The sequence below is a fragment of the Mirounga leonina genome, unplaced genomic scaffold, assembly GCF_011800145.1.
Source record: "Mirounga leonina isolate KUSES-001 unplaced genomic scaffold, KU_Mleo_1.0 Mir_173, whole genome shotgun sequence".
In the NCBI taxonomy this organism is placed as follows: Eukaryota; Metazoa; Chordata; class Mammalia; order Carnivora; family Phocidae; genus Mirounga; species Mirounga leonina.
Window position 1 is genome coordinate 86,474,404 of NW_023270447.1, and position 16,834 is coordinate 86,491,237.

Here is a 16,834-nt window from a genome sequence, read left to right on the forward strand (position 1 = left end):
GCTCAGTCGGTTGGGTGTCTGCCTTCAGCTCAGGTCATGATCCCAGGGTCCTGGAATGTAGTCCCTCATCTGGCTTCCTCCTCAGGGGGGAGTCTGCTTCTCCCTCTACCCCTCCCCCTTGCTCATGATCTCTCTCTCACTCTCTCTCAGATAAATAAAATCTTTAAAAAAATAAAAGTTCGGGGCGCCTGGGTGGCTCAGTTGGTTAAGCGACTGCCTTCGGCTCAGGTCATGATCCTGGAGTCCTGGGATCGAGTCCCGCATCGGGCTCCCTGCTCAGCAGGGAGTCTGCTTCTCCCTCTGACCCTCCCCCCTCTCGTGCTCTCTGTCTCTCATTCTCTCTCTCGCAAATAAATAAAATCTTAACAAAAAAAAATTTTTTTTTAAATAAATAAAATAAAAAAAATAAATAAAAGTTCATAGAGGGGAGGGGAGTGGGGGATGGGTTAGCCTGGTGATGGGTATTAAAGAGGGCATGTTCTGCACGGAGCACTGGGTGTTATGCACAAACAATGAATCATGGAACACTACATCAAACACTAATGATGTATGGTGATTAACATAACAATATAAAATTTAAAATTAAAAAAAAAAGTTCAGACTAGAGCAGGAGAGCAAATGGCACTAAGAAAAAAATAAGTCACCTGATGTCTTTGATGATACTGAGGGGAATTACAGCTCCAGCAGAAATTCTGAGGATTACTTAGTAATAAGTACATAGAACATTAAGCAACCTGCCCCACCCAGAAATAGTAAAAACTTTTTTTTTTTTTAGATTTTATTTATTTATTTGAGAGAGAGAGACACAGCGAGAGAGGGAACACAAGCAGGGGGAGTGGGAGAGGGAGAAGCAGGCCTCCTGCTGAGCAGGCAGCCCGACGCGGGGCTCGATCCCAGGACCCTGGGATCATGACCCGAGCCGAAGGCAGACACTCAACAACTGAGCCACCCAGGCGCCCCTGGTAAAAACTCTTAATAAATATTTCCTTAACATGATGGAAGGGTGGGGAGAGGCAGACAGACAGATGCAGGAGTACTTGTATATATGTGGGTTAGTGTCACTCTCCAAAGCTGACATCATGTTTAACAGGGAGACATAAATGCATTTCATTTAGAACCAAGAATAGGACGAAGATGTTCACAAAGCATCACATTATTTATCACTTTTCTGGAGGTATTAGCTGATGCCACTGAACAAGAAAAGAAGAGACAGAAACACTGTAAAGGAATAGGCAAAAATGTGATTTCCCAACAGTACCAGGAAAACTAATATGAGTCAACTAAAAAAAGAAGAAAAAACACCTTTTATAAACCATATAGTTACATGTTTACATTCAAAATTAGTACAGCTGACTCTGAACAATATGGGTTTGAACTGAGTGGATCCACTTACATGCGGTTTTTCTATCCGGTACTATAAATGAAATTTCTCTTCTTTATGATTTCCTTAATAACACTTTCTTTTTTCTAGTTTACTTTATTATAAGAATGCTATATAACATACAAAATATGTATTAATCAACTGTTACCAGTATGGCTTCCAATCAACAATAGGCTATTAGTAGTGAAGTTCTGGGGGAGTTAAAAGTTATACACAGATTTTCAAGCACAGGAGGGACAGGGGTGGTACCCCTAAACCCCACGTTGTTCAAGGGTCAACTGTATATGAAAACACCTTTAAATTTAAAGTCTGGGGGCACCTGGGTGGCTCAGTCAGTTAAGCATCTGGCTCTTTGATTTCAGCTCCAGTCATGATCTCAGGGTCGTGAGATGTAACCCCGTGTCCAGCTCCGTGCTCAGCAGGGAGTCTGCTTGAGATTCTCTCTCTCCCTCTTCTTCTACCCCTTCCTCCAGTCACACTCTCTCTCTCTCAAATAAAATCTTTTTAAAAAACTAAAAATAAAAATAAATTTATTAAAGGCTTGGATGGAAGACATAATGAAAGAACAGATACCACTCTAAGCAGCAACAAAAGACAAAATATCAGAACATAAATTTAGAAGTAAATGGGCAAAATCTATATAAAGATATTAAGGTATATTAAAGGAATCTTAAATACTTGGAAAGGATTACCTTATTCTTATATAGGAAGTCTCAATATTATAAAGATTTCATCTGTCCTAAACTAATCTATAAATGTAATGTGATTCCAATATTTCAAATATCAACAGTCTTATGTTTCTTTTCTAACTAGACAAGCTAATTTTGAAAATTATACAGAGTAATAAGAATAGCTATAAAAATTGTGAATAATTGAAAAGACAATGAGGGAAGATAAACCCTAATAGATAATAAAACATACTCCAAGATAATATGACACTCGTACACAAAGAGACCAATCAGAGTAGATGCAAAGGAATCAGATGGAAACTCTACAATTGTAAAACACACTTAACTGAAATTAAGAACTCAACAGATAGTTTAACAGCAAATTGGATGCAGCAGAAGAGAGGATTAGTTAACTAGAAGATAGGTCAGTAAAAAGAAAGAAGAGGAAATGGATGGACAACACAGAATAGAGCATAAAAGACATATGGAACATGGAAAAAATGCTCTAACATAATTATAATTGGAGTCTAAGAAAGAGAACTGAACAAGAGCAAGGCAGAAGCCATATTTAAAGATATAATGGTCAATAATTTTATAAAGCTAACAAAAGGCAATCAAGCCACATATTCAAAGGCTCTATAAAACTCAAGCAGGATAACTATAAAGAAAACCACCTTAGGCAAATCACAGTAAAACTGCTTTAAAAATAAAAAGAAAAATCTTAAAAGCAGCTAGAGAAGAAAAAGACATATTACCTTCAAAAGGAGCAATAAGACTGATAAATGACAATGGGAGCCAGAAAATAATGAAATAACATCTTCAAAGTGCTGAAAGAAAACAGCTGCCAATCTAGAATTCTGTACCAGCAAGAACATATTTCAAAAGAAAGGATTAGAAAATCACCATTCAGCAATCCTCATAATAACTGATCTGAGGCAAATGATATGAGGATTCAACAATCCCCACAATACCTGATTAAGAATCATTAATGGGTGGTAAAAAGAGTGGATGAAAGTTGATGAAAAATAGGATATTTACATAATCTCAAAGTATCTCCTCAAAAGATACTTATTAATTACAAAGGGAAAAAGATATTAACTTTACAGTGGAGAAACCTGGGAGGCACCACCTCAACCAACAGACCAAAGTGAAACCACCAACAGTGGGACAAACCAATGTCATACACCTCCTTACACGATGCCCTGAGAACAACACAGTATCACTGCCATGTATTCCCACTCAAAGTGCAGCAACTAAATCTAGTCATCAGGAACATCAGAAATCCAAGCTGAGGTACAGGGTGCAAAACTGTCCTATATCCTACAAAAATGTCAAGGTTACAAAAGACAAAGCCTTTTGTGTTCCAAGTTAGAGGAGGCTAACAACGTAACAGCAGTCATAAGCAACTCATGATTATGGATTAGATGGTGGACCAGGAAAGAAATTTCTTTTTTGCTACAAAGGACATTATTAGGACAACTGACTATATTTGAACAAGGTGCACTGATTACATAATAGAACTTTATCAAATTATTTTCCTGATTTTGATGCATGCACACACGTATCTATAGGAAGGGAGAGAGGAAGGGGAGAGGAAGTAGAGAGAAAGTATATATGGTGAAGTAAATGATAACATTTGAGGAATCTGGGTGAAAGATATATGGGAATTCATTGTGCTACTATTGCAATTTATTTAAAAATATGATTAAGGAGCGGCGACTGGGGGGCTCAGTCAGTTGAGTGACCAACTCTTGGTTTCGGCTCAGGTCGTGATCTCAGGGTCATGAGATCAAGCCCCATGACAGGCTCCACACTCAGCACGGAGTCTGTTTGAGATTCTCTCCTTCTGCCCCTCCCCATGCTCGTGCACTCTAATAAATAAATAAAATCTTTAAAAAATATATTAAGTATTAAAAGGATCATTTCAAAATTAAAAAGCCTTTTAAAAACTGAAGAGAAATGAAGTCATTTTCAGACCAACAAAATCAGAGAATTCATCACTAGCAGACCTGCACTAAATGAAACACTCAAGGAGCTCTTCAGACAGAAGGAAAATGATCCTAGACAGAGGGGAGAAATGCAGGAAGGTATGAGGAACAAAGGAAAAAATAAATATAAATACATATTGACTGTATAAAACAACAATAATGTCTTATAGGGTTTGAAATCTATGTAGTATTAAACTACAAAAAATCCCACAACACAAAAGGCAGGAAGAGAGTAAACGCAAGTGAAATGTTCTAAGGAGCTAGCACGTTGGGAAGTGGTAAAGATCCTCACTGATTGAGACTTAAGTAAATTAAAGATGCATACTGCAATCTCAAGGTCAGTGGTTCTCAAACATTTTGATCTCCTGACCCCTTCACACTCTTAGAAACTATTAATGATTTCAGACAACTTTTGTTAGTAAAGATCATATGTACTGATACTTACCATATTAGAAATCAAGATCAGAATACTAAATATATAAAACAAATATTAACAGATGCAAAGGGAGAAACTGACAGTAACACAATAGTATGGGACTTTTTTTTTTTTTAAAGATTTTATTTATTTATTTGAGAGAGAGAATGAGATAGAGCATGAGAGGGGGGAGGGTCAGAGGGAGAAGCAGACTCCCTGCTGAGCAGGGAGCCCGATGCGGGACTCGATCCTGGGACTCCAGGATCATGACCTGAGCCGAAGGCAGTCGCTTAACCAACTGAGCCACCCAGGCGCCCCAACAGTATGGGACTTAACACCCCACTTATTTCAGTGGCTAGATCAACCAGATAGGAAATTAATAAGGAAACACTGGCCTTGAACAATGCATTAGAACAGATGGACTTGATAGATAGAAAGAGAGATAGAGAGATAGAGAGATATAGAACATTCCATCCAAAATTACGGAATACACATTCTTTTCAAGTGCACATGGAACATTCTCTAGGACAGATCACATGTTAGGCCACAAAATAAGTCTCAATAAATTTAAGAAGATTGAAATCGTAGCAAGCATCTTTTCTTCCCACAATGCCATGAAACTAGAAATCAATTACAAGGAAAAAACTGGAAAAAAAAACCCCACAAACACGTGAAGATTGAACAATATGCTACTAAACAATCAACAGGTCAATGAAGAAATCAAAGAAGAAATGAAAAACTACCTTGAGATAAATGAAAATAAAAACACAATGTTCCAAAATCTATGGGATGCAGCAAAAGCAGTTCCAAGAGGGAAGTTTATAGCAATAGAGGCCTACCTCAAGAAACAAGAAAAATCTCAATCTACTTTACACCTACAGGAACTTAAAAAAAAGAACAAACGAAGCCCAAAGTAAGTAGATGGAAGAAGAAAATAATACAGATCAGAGCAGAAATAAATGAAACAAAAACTTAAGGAAAAAAAAAAAGACTAATGAAACTAAGAGCTGGTTCTTTAAAAAGATAAAACTGATAACCCTTTAGCAAGACTCATTAAGAAAAAGAGAGGGCCCCCAAAAACAAAATCAGAAATCAAAGAGAAGTTACCAATACCACAGAAATACAAAGGATGAAAAAGACTACAAACAATTACACATCAACAAATTGAAAAACCTGGAAGAAATATTTCCTAGAAATATACAATCTTCCAAGACTGAATCAGGAAGATATAGAAAATATGAACAGCTGATTACTAGTAATGAAATTGAATCAATAATCAAAAAACTCCCAACAAACAAAAGTCCATGACCAGATGGTTTCACAGGTAAGTTCTACCAAACATTTTAAGAGTTGATATTTATCATTCTCAAACTGTTCCAAAAAACTCAAGAGGAAGAAATGCTTCCATGCTCATTCTATGTGACCAGCATTACCCTGATACCTAAACCAGACAAAGACACTACAAAACAAAACAAAACAAAAAACGAAACAAAACCCACACAAGCCAATATCCCTAATGAACAAAGGTACAAAAATCTGCAAAACTGAATTCAGCAATATGTTAAGAGGATCATAAACCATGATCATGTGGAATTTAATCCAGGGATGAAAAGATAGTTTGATACCTACAAATCAATCAACATGACACAACACGTCAACAAAACAAAGGATAAAAATCAGATCATCTGGGACACCTGGGTGGCTCCGACAGTTAAGCATCTCACTCTGGTTTCAGCTCAGGTCATGATCTCAGGGTCATGAGATGAAGCCCGGAGTCAGGCTCTGCACTCAGTGCTGAGTCAGCCGAAGATTCTCTCTCTCTCCCTCTGCCCCTCCCCACCTTTCTCTCTCTCTAAAATAAATCTTTTTTAAAAAATCAGATCATCATCTCAGTAGATGCAGAAAAAAGCACTTGACAAATTCAACATCCGTTTATGATAAAAACTCTCAACAAAGTAGGTAGAGAGGGAATGTACCTCAAAGTAATAAAAGCCATATATTACAAACACCCACAACTAATATCATACTCTATAGTGAAAACTTAAAAGTTTTTCCTCTAAGATCAAGAAGAAGACAAGGATGCCCACTCTCGCTACCTGTAGTCAATACAGAATTGGAAGTCCTAGCCACAGCAATTAGGCAGGGGAAAGAAACAGCATCCAAGTTGGTAAGGGAGAAGTAGAACTGTCACTATTTGCAGATGACATGATACTATATATAGAAAACCCCTAAAGCCTTCACCCAGAAACTATCAGAATAAACGAATTCAGTAAAGTTGCAAGATACAATAACAACACAGAGAAATCGGTTGTGTTTCTATACAACAATAACTACCAGAACAAGAAACTAAGAAAACAATCCCATTTGTAACTGCATCCAAAAGAATAAAATATCAAGGAATACATTAAACCAAGAAGGTAAAAGACCCATACTCTGAAAATTATGACACTGATGAAAGAAACTGAAGACAATACAAATAAATAGAAAGATACACCATGTTCATGGACTGGAAGAATTAAGAATTAATATTGTTAAGGGGCACCTGGGTGGCTCTGTCAGTTAAACATCTGCCTTCGGCACAGGTCATGATCTCAGGATCCTGGGATGGAGCCCTGCATTGGGCTCCATGCTTAGCAGGGAGTCTGCTTCTCCCTCTCCCTCTGCCCCTCACCCCACCCCACTTGTGTTCTCTTTCTCTCTCTCTCAAATAAATAAATAAATAATCTTTTTAAAAAAAGAATATTGTTAAAATGTCCATAGTACTCAAAACAATCTACAGAAAGCAATCCCTATCAAAACACCAGTAGGATTTTTCACAGAACTAAAACAAATAATGCTAAAATATGTATGGAACCACAAAAGGCCCTGACCAGCTAAAGCGATCTTTAGAAAGAACAAGCTGGAGGATATATCATTCTCCTAGATTTCAAACTATACTACAAAGCTACAATAATCAAAACAGTATGGGACTGGCACAAAAACAGACACAAAGATCAATGGAACAGAACAAGGATCCCAGAAATAAGCCCACCATATATGGCCAATTAATCTACAATACAGGAGACAAGAATATACAATCAGGAAAAGGTAGTCTCTTCAATAAATGGTACCAAGAAAACTGGACAGCTACATGTAAAAAGATGAAACTGGACCACTTTCTTACACCATATACAAAAATAAATTCAATATGGATTAAAGACTTAAATTAAAGGTGCCTGGGCGGCTCAGTCGTTAAGCGTCTGCCTTCAGCTCAGGTCATGATCCCAAAGTCCTGGGATCGAGCCCCGCATTGGGCTCCTGCTTGGCGGGAAGCCTGCTTCTCCCTCTCCCACTCCTCCTGCTTGTATTCCCTCTCTCGCTGTGTCTCTCTCTGTCAAATAAATAAAATCTTAAAAAAAAAAAAAGACTTAAATTAAGATCTGAAACCATAAAGCTCCCAGAAGAAAATAGGCAGTAAGTTCTTTGACACTGGTCTTAGTAATATTCTTCTAGATCCGTCTCTTCAGAGAAAGACAATAAAAGCAGAAATAAATGGCACTACATCAAAGTAAAAAGATTTTACACAACAAAGGAAACCATCAAGGAAACAAAAAGACAACCTACTGAATGGGAGAAGATATTTGCAGATGATATATCCAATAAGTGGTTAACATCTAAAACATATAAAGGATTTATATAACTCAATATCAAAAAAATAAACAATCCAATTAAAAAATGGGCAGATGACCTAAAAATAGAGGTTTTTCCAAACAAAACATACAGATGGCCAACGGGCACATAAAAAAAGATGCTCAACATCACTAACCCTCAGGGAAATGCAAATCAAAACCACAATGAAATATCACCTCACACCTGTCAGAAGGAAAGAACTAGTGTTGGCAAAGATACAGAGAAAATGGAACCTTCCTGCACTGTTGGTGGGAATGTAAATTGGTGCAACCACTATGGAAAACAGTATAGAGATTCCTCAAAACATTAAAAATAAACTATCCTACAATCTAGCAATTCCACTTCTAGGTATTTTTCCAAAGAAAATGAAAACTCTAATTCAAAAAGATATATACACTCCTATGTTCATCACAGCATTATCTACAATAGCCAAGATCTGAAGCAAGCTAAGTGTCTACCAATAGATGAATAGATAAAGAAAATCTGATATATAAACAATAGAATATTACTCAGCCATTAAAAAAAAATGAATGAAATCTTGCCATTTACGATAACATGGATGAACCTAGAGGATGTTAGGCTAAGTGAAATAAATCAGACAAAGACAAATACTGTATGATTTCACTTATACGTGGAATCTAAAAAATAAAGCAAGACTCACAGAGACAGAGAACTGATGGCAGCTGGGGGGGGGGAGATGAACAAAATCAGTGAAGGGTATTAAGATGTACAACCTTCTAGTTATAAAATAAATAAGACACAGGGATATAATGTACAGCACAGGGAATATAGTGAATAATACTATAACAACTTTGTATGGTGACAGATGTTAACCAGCCTTATCCTGGCACCATTTCATAATGTATATAAATACTGAGTCACTATTTTGAACACCTGAAACTAATACAATATTGTATGTCAATTATTCTTCAATTAAAAAATCAAAAGGGGCGCCTGGCTGGCTCAATCAGAAGAGCATGCGACTCTTGATCTTGGGGCTGTGAGTTTGAGCCCTGCACTGGGTGTAGAGATTACTTAAAAATAAAAAATCTTTAAAAAGATATCAAAACTGAGAAATTTAAAAATAATTCACTTAAAAATAATAGCAATAAACTTATTATATGTTAATATGAATAACATTTTTATTTAAAAAAAAAAAAACCTAACTAGGGGCTCCTGGATGGCTCAGTCAGTCCAAGTCTTGGTTTCGGCTCAGGTGATGATCTCATGGGTCATGAGATTGAGCCCTGTGTGAGGCTCCATGCTCAGCGGGGAGTCTGCTTGAAGATTTTCTCCCTCTGCCCCTCCCCCCACTTGCACACACAATCGCGCTCTCTCTCTCAAATAAATCATCTTTAAAAAAAGAAATAACTAGTTTCCAGAACAAAAAATAATTAGTGAGAAGGACAGCATAAGTTAACTTTTCTGCAAATCTTTTATGTCTGGCTTAATAGAAGACAACTGGATTCTCATATCTGCTTCTGTATTCCATCTGTTGTGCTATGTGGGGTTGGTTAAAGCAAATGAAAATACAGACTAGTACAAATATATATTGCAAAAAGAGAGGAGTCTCTTATTTTTTTTTAAAGATTTTATTTTTTATTTGAGAGAGAGAGAGAGTGTGAGCACGGGTCAGGGGCAGAAGCATGGGGAGAGGGAGAAGCAAACTCCCTGCTGAGCAGGGAGCCCGATACAGGGCTCGATCCCAGGACCCCGAGATCATGACCTGAGCCAAAGGCAGAGAATTAACCTACTGAGCCACCCAGGTGCCCTGAGAGGAGTCTTTTAATAGCTTTCTCAGATAACTGTGGATATTCTTCTGTGATACTACACCCAAAACTCCACAAGTGGCAGTTTCTTAAGGATTCGTTGCAATGTGAAATCCTATCAATAAACTCCCATATCCTGTTCCATTAAAATTCATTGGTCTATCTTGCACTTTGAATGGACAATTTACTCATGTGTAATTTTATAAAATCATGCATTGATCATTTAGGAAATACTGGTTCACTAAGGTATGCAGAGCTTCCAAACATTGACATACTTTTTATACACTATCAAAACAGCACACTCGGGCGCCTGGATGGCTCAGTTGGTTAAGCGACTGCCTTCGGCTCAGGTCATGATCCTGGAGTCCCGGGATCGAGTCCCGCATCGGGCTCCCTGCTCGGCAGGGAGTCTGCTTCTCCCTCTGACCCTCCTCCCTCTCATGCTCTCTGTCTCTCATTCTCTCTGTCTCAAATAAATAAATAAAATCTTTAAAAAGAAAAAAAAAAAACAGCACACTCATTAGATCACCATGATCTCCTCAGAATTCATTAACTATGGGGAAACTGCCTAATTTACAGTGGTGGATACATGTTTTTCCAAAATTCTAATTTCATTTGAAAGTTCAACTTTTATTACCGACAACAAATACTGTCAGTATGTTTTCCAAGTGAGCAAAACAACAGGCTCACTTTATTCTTTTTTTGAGAAAATGTCTTCCAAATACTGAAGTCTGACTTTATCACAGTTTCTCTGTCATTCCCTCAAGTAAAAGTGATATCCAAGAAAAAAAGCAGCTCGTTCAGCTCATAACTCAAACGATCACACAAGAACTTCTCCTCAGGCAACCACTCTGCTGCTTTCGCAGAAGTACTTTATGCCTATTTCCTATTTCGTCACATGAATATTACAAAGATGCATACCCAAGTGGCAAGATTTAATAAAATTAATCATTTTTACTCTTTCATCAAGGACAGTCTTCAATGAAATGGCTTTTTTTTTTTTAAAACCCCAAGTGAATAGCAGTAAAAACTACAGTGAGAAGCCAGCAGTTTACCCAGCACTGTTCCTGCACTGTCACCGCAGAAGCCAACCCAGTGAAGGAGGTAAATAATGTCTCACTGCTGGCTGTGAAGATCATTTTGACCTGACTCCCTGAAAGGGTTTTGGGGGGCCCCAGGGCTCTACAGACCTAAAACTTTGAAAACTTCTAACTTGATCTAAGGACAGAGAACTGGAAAGATAGCTCAAGCTTTCTTAAGCTCCTGGAGGAAGAGAAATGTTGACAATAATAAGTTACAAACTAACTTAAAAACCATTTTTCTATATGAGAAACAATAAATGATAACCATAGCAAACTTCTTAAGAATCCAGTTTTTCACTGTAAGAAAAGATATAAACGCAAAGTAAGAGATGAAAGGAAAATCCTGTAATATTCAGTTTGAATTGTGTGTATATGTATATACATATGTATCATGTGAATAAAAACGAATAAAACTGTGTGTGTGTGTGTGTGTGTGTGAGAGAGAGAGAGAGAGACAGACAGACTGTGTGTAAAACCAGTGTCCAGATCCCAGCTTCTAAGTAACATTCCTCCTAAACAACACTTGAGGAAAATGTCTAATGCCTGGGTTAAGTCACAGACAGTAAAAGGTGCACCTGAGACATTTGTGCCAAAAAGCAAGGGACCCAGGAGCTAACCTGAACAGGTGCCCACTCATCTAACTTGGAACAATGTGAGCATTAAAATGAAATATGGTAATAATGGACTATTCTGAACTAAAGAGTATATGGTGATACTCAAAAGAGAGAGCAAGAGAGAGAGACAGAAGAGGGAAGGTGAGAAAGTTCTTTTTTATAGAAAAATACTAGGCAATAAATGTATATAAAATAATAAAATTAGGAAATCGCTATTTTTAAAATCCCAAAGAAACAGCTGATTCGAGCAAGGATCTCCAATGGTCGCTAAAACCACTGAATGAAAGGTTGTTGAGCAATAAGAGAACATGCTCTCAAAGAAGCACTTCTCAGATGACTTATTCGTTACAAAAGAGAATTTTTTTTTTTTAAAGATTTTATTTATTTATTTGACAGAGAGAGACACAGCGAGAGAGGGAACACAAGCAGGGGGAGTGGGAGAGAGAGAGAAGCAGGCTTCCCGCGGAGCAGGGAGCCCGATGCGGGGCTTGATCCCAGGACCTTGTGATCATGACCTGAGCCGAAGGCAGACGCTTAACGACTGAGCCACCCAGGCGCCCCACAAAGGAGAATTTTACAGTGGAGAAATCTGGTAGCTACCTGACGAACCAAGTGATCAACTTAACACCACCATTAGGAAGAATCTGACATTTCTCACCTTCTGATGTTATGTAATAACAAGGACATGATATTGCTTATCGAGTATCCTTGCCAAAAATGTTTAATTTCAATCTTATCAAGGGGAAACAATGAGACAAATCTGGTATGTATGATATTCTATAAAACTGACCTGACTGACCTTTTCAAAATAGTCAATGACAAGTAAAACAAGAAAAGGCAAGATGTCTCTTCCTGATGAAGAGACACAGTAGTAAAATGCCCGCATGAGCCCGATTACAGGGTACAGAATAAATTTGGGGACTGGGAAAATTTAAGTATGGACTACACGTGAGATGATTTTCCGGAATTAGTGTTAATCTCTTAGGTGTGGTTATGTGAGAGAATGCCCTATTTTAGGAGACATACTGGTGTAACTGGGGTTGAAGTGTCAACTTACTTTTTTTTTTTTTTTTTAAGATTTTTTTAGATCCTTTTGTAGTTCATAAGCGTGATGATCGGGTGTTCACGCTGTTGTGTGACGTGCCTCCCTCAAACCTTGTTACAACCTCAGCACATTACCCGTCTGACGTGAAAAAAAAAACAATAATAAAAGAAATAAAGATTTTTTATTTATTCATTTGAGAGAGAGAAAGAGAGACAGAGCGCAAGCAGGGGGAGCGGCAGAGGGAGAAGGAGAAGCAGGCTCCCCGCTCGCTGAGCAGGGAGCCCGACGCAAGGCTCGATCCCAGGACCTGGAGATCATGACCGAAGCTGAAAGCAGACGCTTAACCATCTGAGCCACCCAGGTGCCCCTGCAACTTACTTTTAAAACAGAAAAAAAAAGTATGTGTGTAGAAAGAGAGAGAGAGAAAGCAAATGTGGCAAAATGTTAACAACTGAGAAACTGGATAAAAGGTACCTGTTCAGTGCACCATTCAATTCTTCAGTAGTTCTGAAATTATTCAAAATAAAAAGATGGCAACAACAAAAAAAAAGAACACCCCAGGTTGGAAAGAGTATACAGAGACAGGATTTGATCCTATAAGAAATGAAGAACTACAGGGCGCCTGGGTGGCTCAGTCGGTTAAGCGACTGCCTTCGGCTCAGGTCATGATCCCGGAGTCCTGGGATTGAGTCCCACATCGGGCTCCCCGCTGAGCGGGGAGCCTGCTTCTCCCTCTGACCCTATCCCCTCTCATGCTGTTTCTCTCTCTCTCTCTCTCTCTCTCAAATAAATAAATAAATAAAATCTTTAAAAAAAAAAAAAGAAATGAAGAACTACAGAGGCACTTGGGTGGCAAAGTTGATTGGGCCTCTGACTCTTGGTTTCCACTCAGGTCGTGATCTCGGGGTTGTGAGATCAAACCCCAAGTCGGGCTTGGCGCTCAGTGGGGAGTCTGCTTAGGATTCTCTCTCTCCGTCTCCATCTGCCCCTCCCACAGATGAGGCCACACAGGCGTGCGCACTCTCTCAATGAATAAATCTTCAAAAAAAAAAAAAATGAAGAAATACCCAAAGTTTCCATGCAAGGAAGAGACAGCGAAAAGCAGAGTTTGAATCTTACCATCTGGTGACAATGCACAGAGGGACCAGAATCTGGTGACAATGGCAGCCCAAGTGCCCTACCTGGCGGCTACCCAGGCCCACGTTAATAAAAGGACTCCGTGTTCCATCCATTGCCATAATCTGTCTCGGGCTGAGCCTGATGACACAGAAGCTGCCATTAGTGCACATGTCCTTGAGACAGGAGAGGTCACCTTCGATGCCCCACGGTATTCTCGTCTTACGTACTCTTTAAGCCAAAAACTTGCCCTTTCCACCCCCGACTTTACACTGTTTGTAGGAAGGGCTGGCGGTGCTGGGAGGCAGTAGCAGCTCTATTAGCCACCAGCCCCTCCACCTCCCTCTCCGAGGCGCTGGCTCTGTCTCACACAGAGAGCCGCAACTCTGGAGTCTAGTCACTGATCTATTGGCCAAGTGACTTTGGAAACCATGTCCACTGTCTTTCAGCTTTTCCGCCTGAAAAAAATGGAAATAACGTTGACTTTTCTAGTCTAATACAAAGTTGTTATGAGCATGTCAAACGTTTTTGGCCCAAGAATACGTATTGGCCAACATAGGTAAAAAGTTAGGGATCATTATTATTTCTTTCATATTCCTATGCCCTTCATTTCTAAACTGATGCTTTGAAGAGAAGCATTTTACTTCCTGGAGCATATGTATTTAATTAATCCTGTTCTGGAAGGCCCAGCCAAAATAATAACAAAGTCATATAACACTGGAAAGGGAAAATGTTATTTTCACATAATGTATTACTAAGAAAACCAATAAGAACAATTAGGACTATTAAAAAGAATACAGTAAGATAATTTTTAAAACATGAAAATCCATAGCTTTCCTAAATATCGGCAAAGATTAGAAAATATAATAAAAATAAAGGCCCTATAAGTGTAAAACAGTGTCAAACTTCATCAGTGAGGAACGTACTTTACTTGAAAGATAACACCACATTCATGAGTGGAAAACTGCGTATCACAAAGGTGCCAATTCTCTCCAAAGCCATTTCTATGTTGGATGTAATAATCCAAATTCCAAAAGGATTTAATTTTTGATTGGCATGGGAAGGGGAGAGGTGGGACGAAGGAGGAGAGGAGGAAACGTGATATGGTGATTCTGACATGAGCTTAGAAGTACACAAGGGCCACAGGGCGCCTGGGTGGCTCGGTCGGTTAAGCGTCTGCCTTCGGCTCAGGTCATGATCCCAGGGTCCTGGGATCGAGCCCCACATCGGCCTCTCTGCTCAGTGGGGAGCCTGCTTCTCCCCTTCCCTCTGCCTGCCACTCCCCCTGCTTGTGCTCTCTGTCAAATAAATAAATAAAATCTTAAAAAAAAAAAAAAAAGAAGTACACAAGGGCCGGAAAAGCCAGGAATATTCTTTAAAAGGACAAAGGAAGAGTACAACTTACGCTACACGGATAAAAAAATGTAACAAATCTACAATCAAGATACAACAAGCAACACATATATCCAAGAACAAGAACAGAAGGTCCTTGATCACACATCAGCATATTTAAGAGTTTCATATATGATAACGGTGGCATGTGACGTAAGTGGGGAAAAGATATCATTTGAAAAATGGTGCTGGAACAATCGAGTTGGTCACTAGGAAAAAAAAGTTATATCCCCTGTTACTCTACTAAAAACAAATCAAATCCCATACAAGAAAACTAAATCCATAAAAGAAAAGGAGTAGGTGAATGTTTCTTTGCTGTTGAGGTGTGTGTGTGTCTGGGTGGCGGCTTCTAGGCTTGACCAAAAGAAGACACGAGAAGACGACCCACCTGACGACATGGAGCTCACGCCCGGGCTCAAGTGCCCCAATGGCAGCTGCTGATGTGGGAGCCAGCACAGGCTGTCAAAGCGCAGCCCGGCAATGCACAAGGAGACAAAAACAGGCCCATTTCCCTAACCTGGAGTTCCACTCTAAGGTTTTTACTCTAAAAAGGTAATCACAGAAGGAGGAAAATGCCTATTTCTCAAGGATATTAAAAAAGATCTGCTATAATGGTAACAAACAGAAACAATCTAGATGTCCATCTAGGGGACTGGCTAAAAGAAACGACGTATAGGCTCTCAGCAGAATACCAGGCAGCAATTACAACTGATGACGGGGATCTGTATTCATGAACACGAACTTAGGTCCCAGACATAGCATCAAGTGGGAATCAGGGGGAAGGATGAGAGGAGAAGAAAACCCAGGTGATTTTCTAAATGCCTCTAAGGTGGAACCCAACAGTTCCAACAGAAGCCAAAAGGCAGGGAGCTCTAATCTCAGCTTCTAGATCTGTGGCCCCGGACCCAAGTCACAGATTCTTCCAGGTGCCTCAGTCTCTCAGTCTATAAAATGGAAATTAGGGTGCCTGGGTGGCTCAGTCGTTAAGCGTCTGCCCTCGGCTCAGGTCATGATCCCAGGGTCCTGGGATCGAGCCCCGCATCGGGCTCCCTGCTCCGCGGGAAGCCTGCTTCTCCCTCTCCCACTCCCCCTGCTTGTGTTCCCTCTCTTGCTGTGTCTCTCTGTCAAATAAATAAAAATGTCAAAAAAAAAAAAAAAGAACTTCAAAAATAAAATAAAATAAAATAAAATAAAATAAAATAAAATGGAAATTAAAAAATGTCACTGCCCTTATGAACCCCTCCATTGTCCCCAGGGCGCTCTGAGGATTAATCAGCTGGTATTTGTGAAGTGAGTGGCTATACTGAGTTACTACAGAAAATTTTCCATTAGGTTCATCAGCTCTTGAAAATTCTTAGGCAAAACTGAAGAAGTTTTGATGAAATGCCCCAAAGACAAGCAAGACTGATAATAATGAAGCAGGAGAAGAAACACCCGGCAACCTGTCCCCTCCCCCTCCACGGCAGGCACCGCGGCAGCCCGGGTTTCATCAGCTCTCCCCCAGGATGAGGTCAGCGCACACAGACTGCCTCAGGTCCTCCAAGGGGACGATTATCACACTGTAACCAGTGTCCCCAGGGCTCCTTATTAGTCTAATAGAAACCCTTCATGCTCTCATAGAGACCGACGGGGACTGTGAGCCTAAAAGGAACACGGTGTACCAACACCCCCACCCCAAGTCACTGAAGAGCTCAT

General features: G+C 39.4%; 1 protein-coding gene and 1 non-coding gene across 3 annotated transcripts in view; one reads left to right on the forward strand and one right to left on the reverse strand.

Annotated features, from left to right (window-relative positions):
• The window catches only part of PEX14 (peroxisomal biogenesis factor 14), a 139,199-nt gene that overhangs the window by 52,025 nt on the left and 70,340 nt on the right, over positions 1-16,834 (reverse strand). The gene's annotated exons all lie outside the window — the stretch shown is intronic.
• On the forward strand, positions 12,674-12,775 carry LOC118020499. Its single transcript, XR_004681929.1, has one exon. It is a non-coding gene; the product is annotated as a small nucleolar RNA U13 (small nucleolar RNA).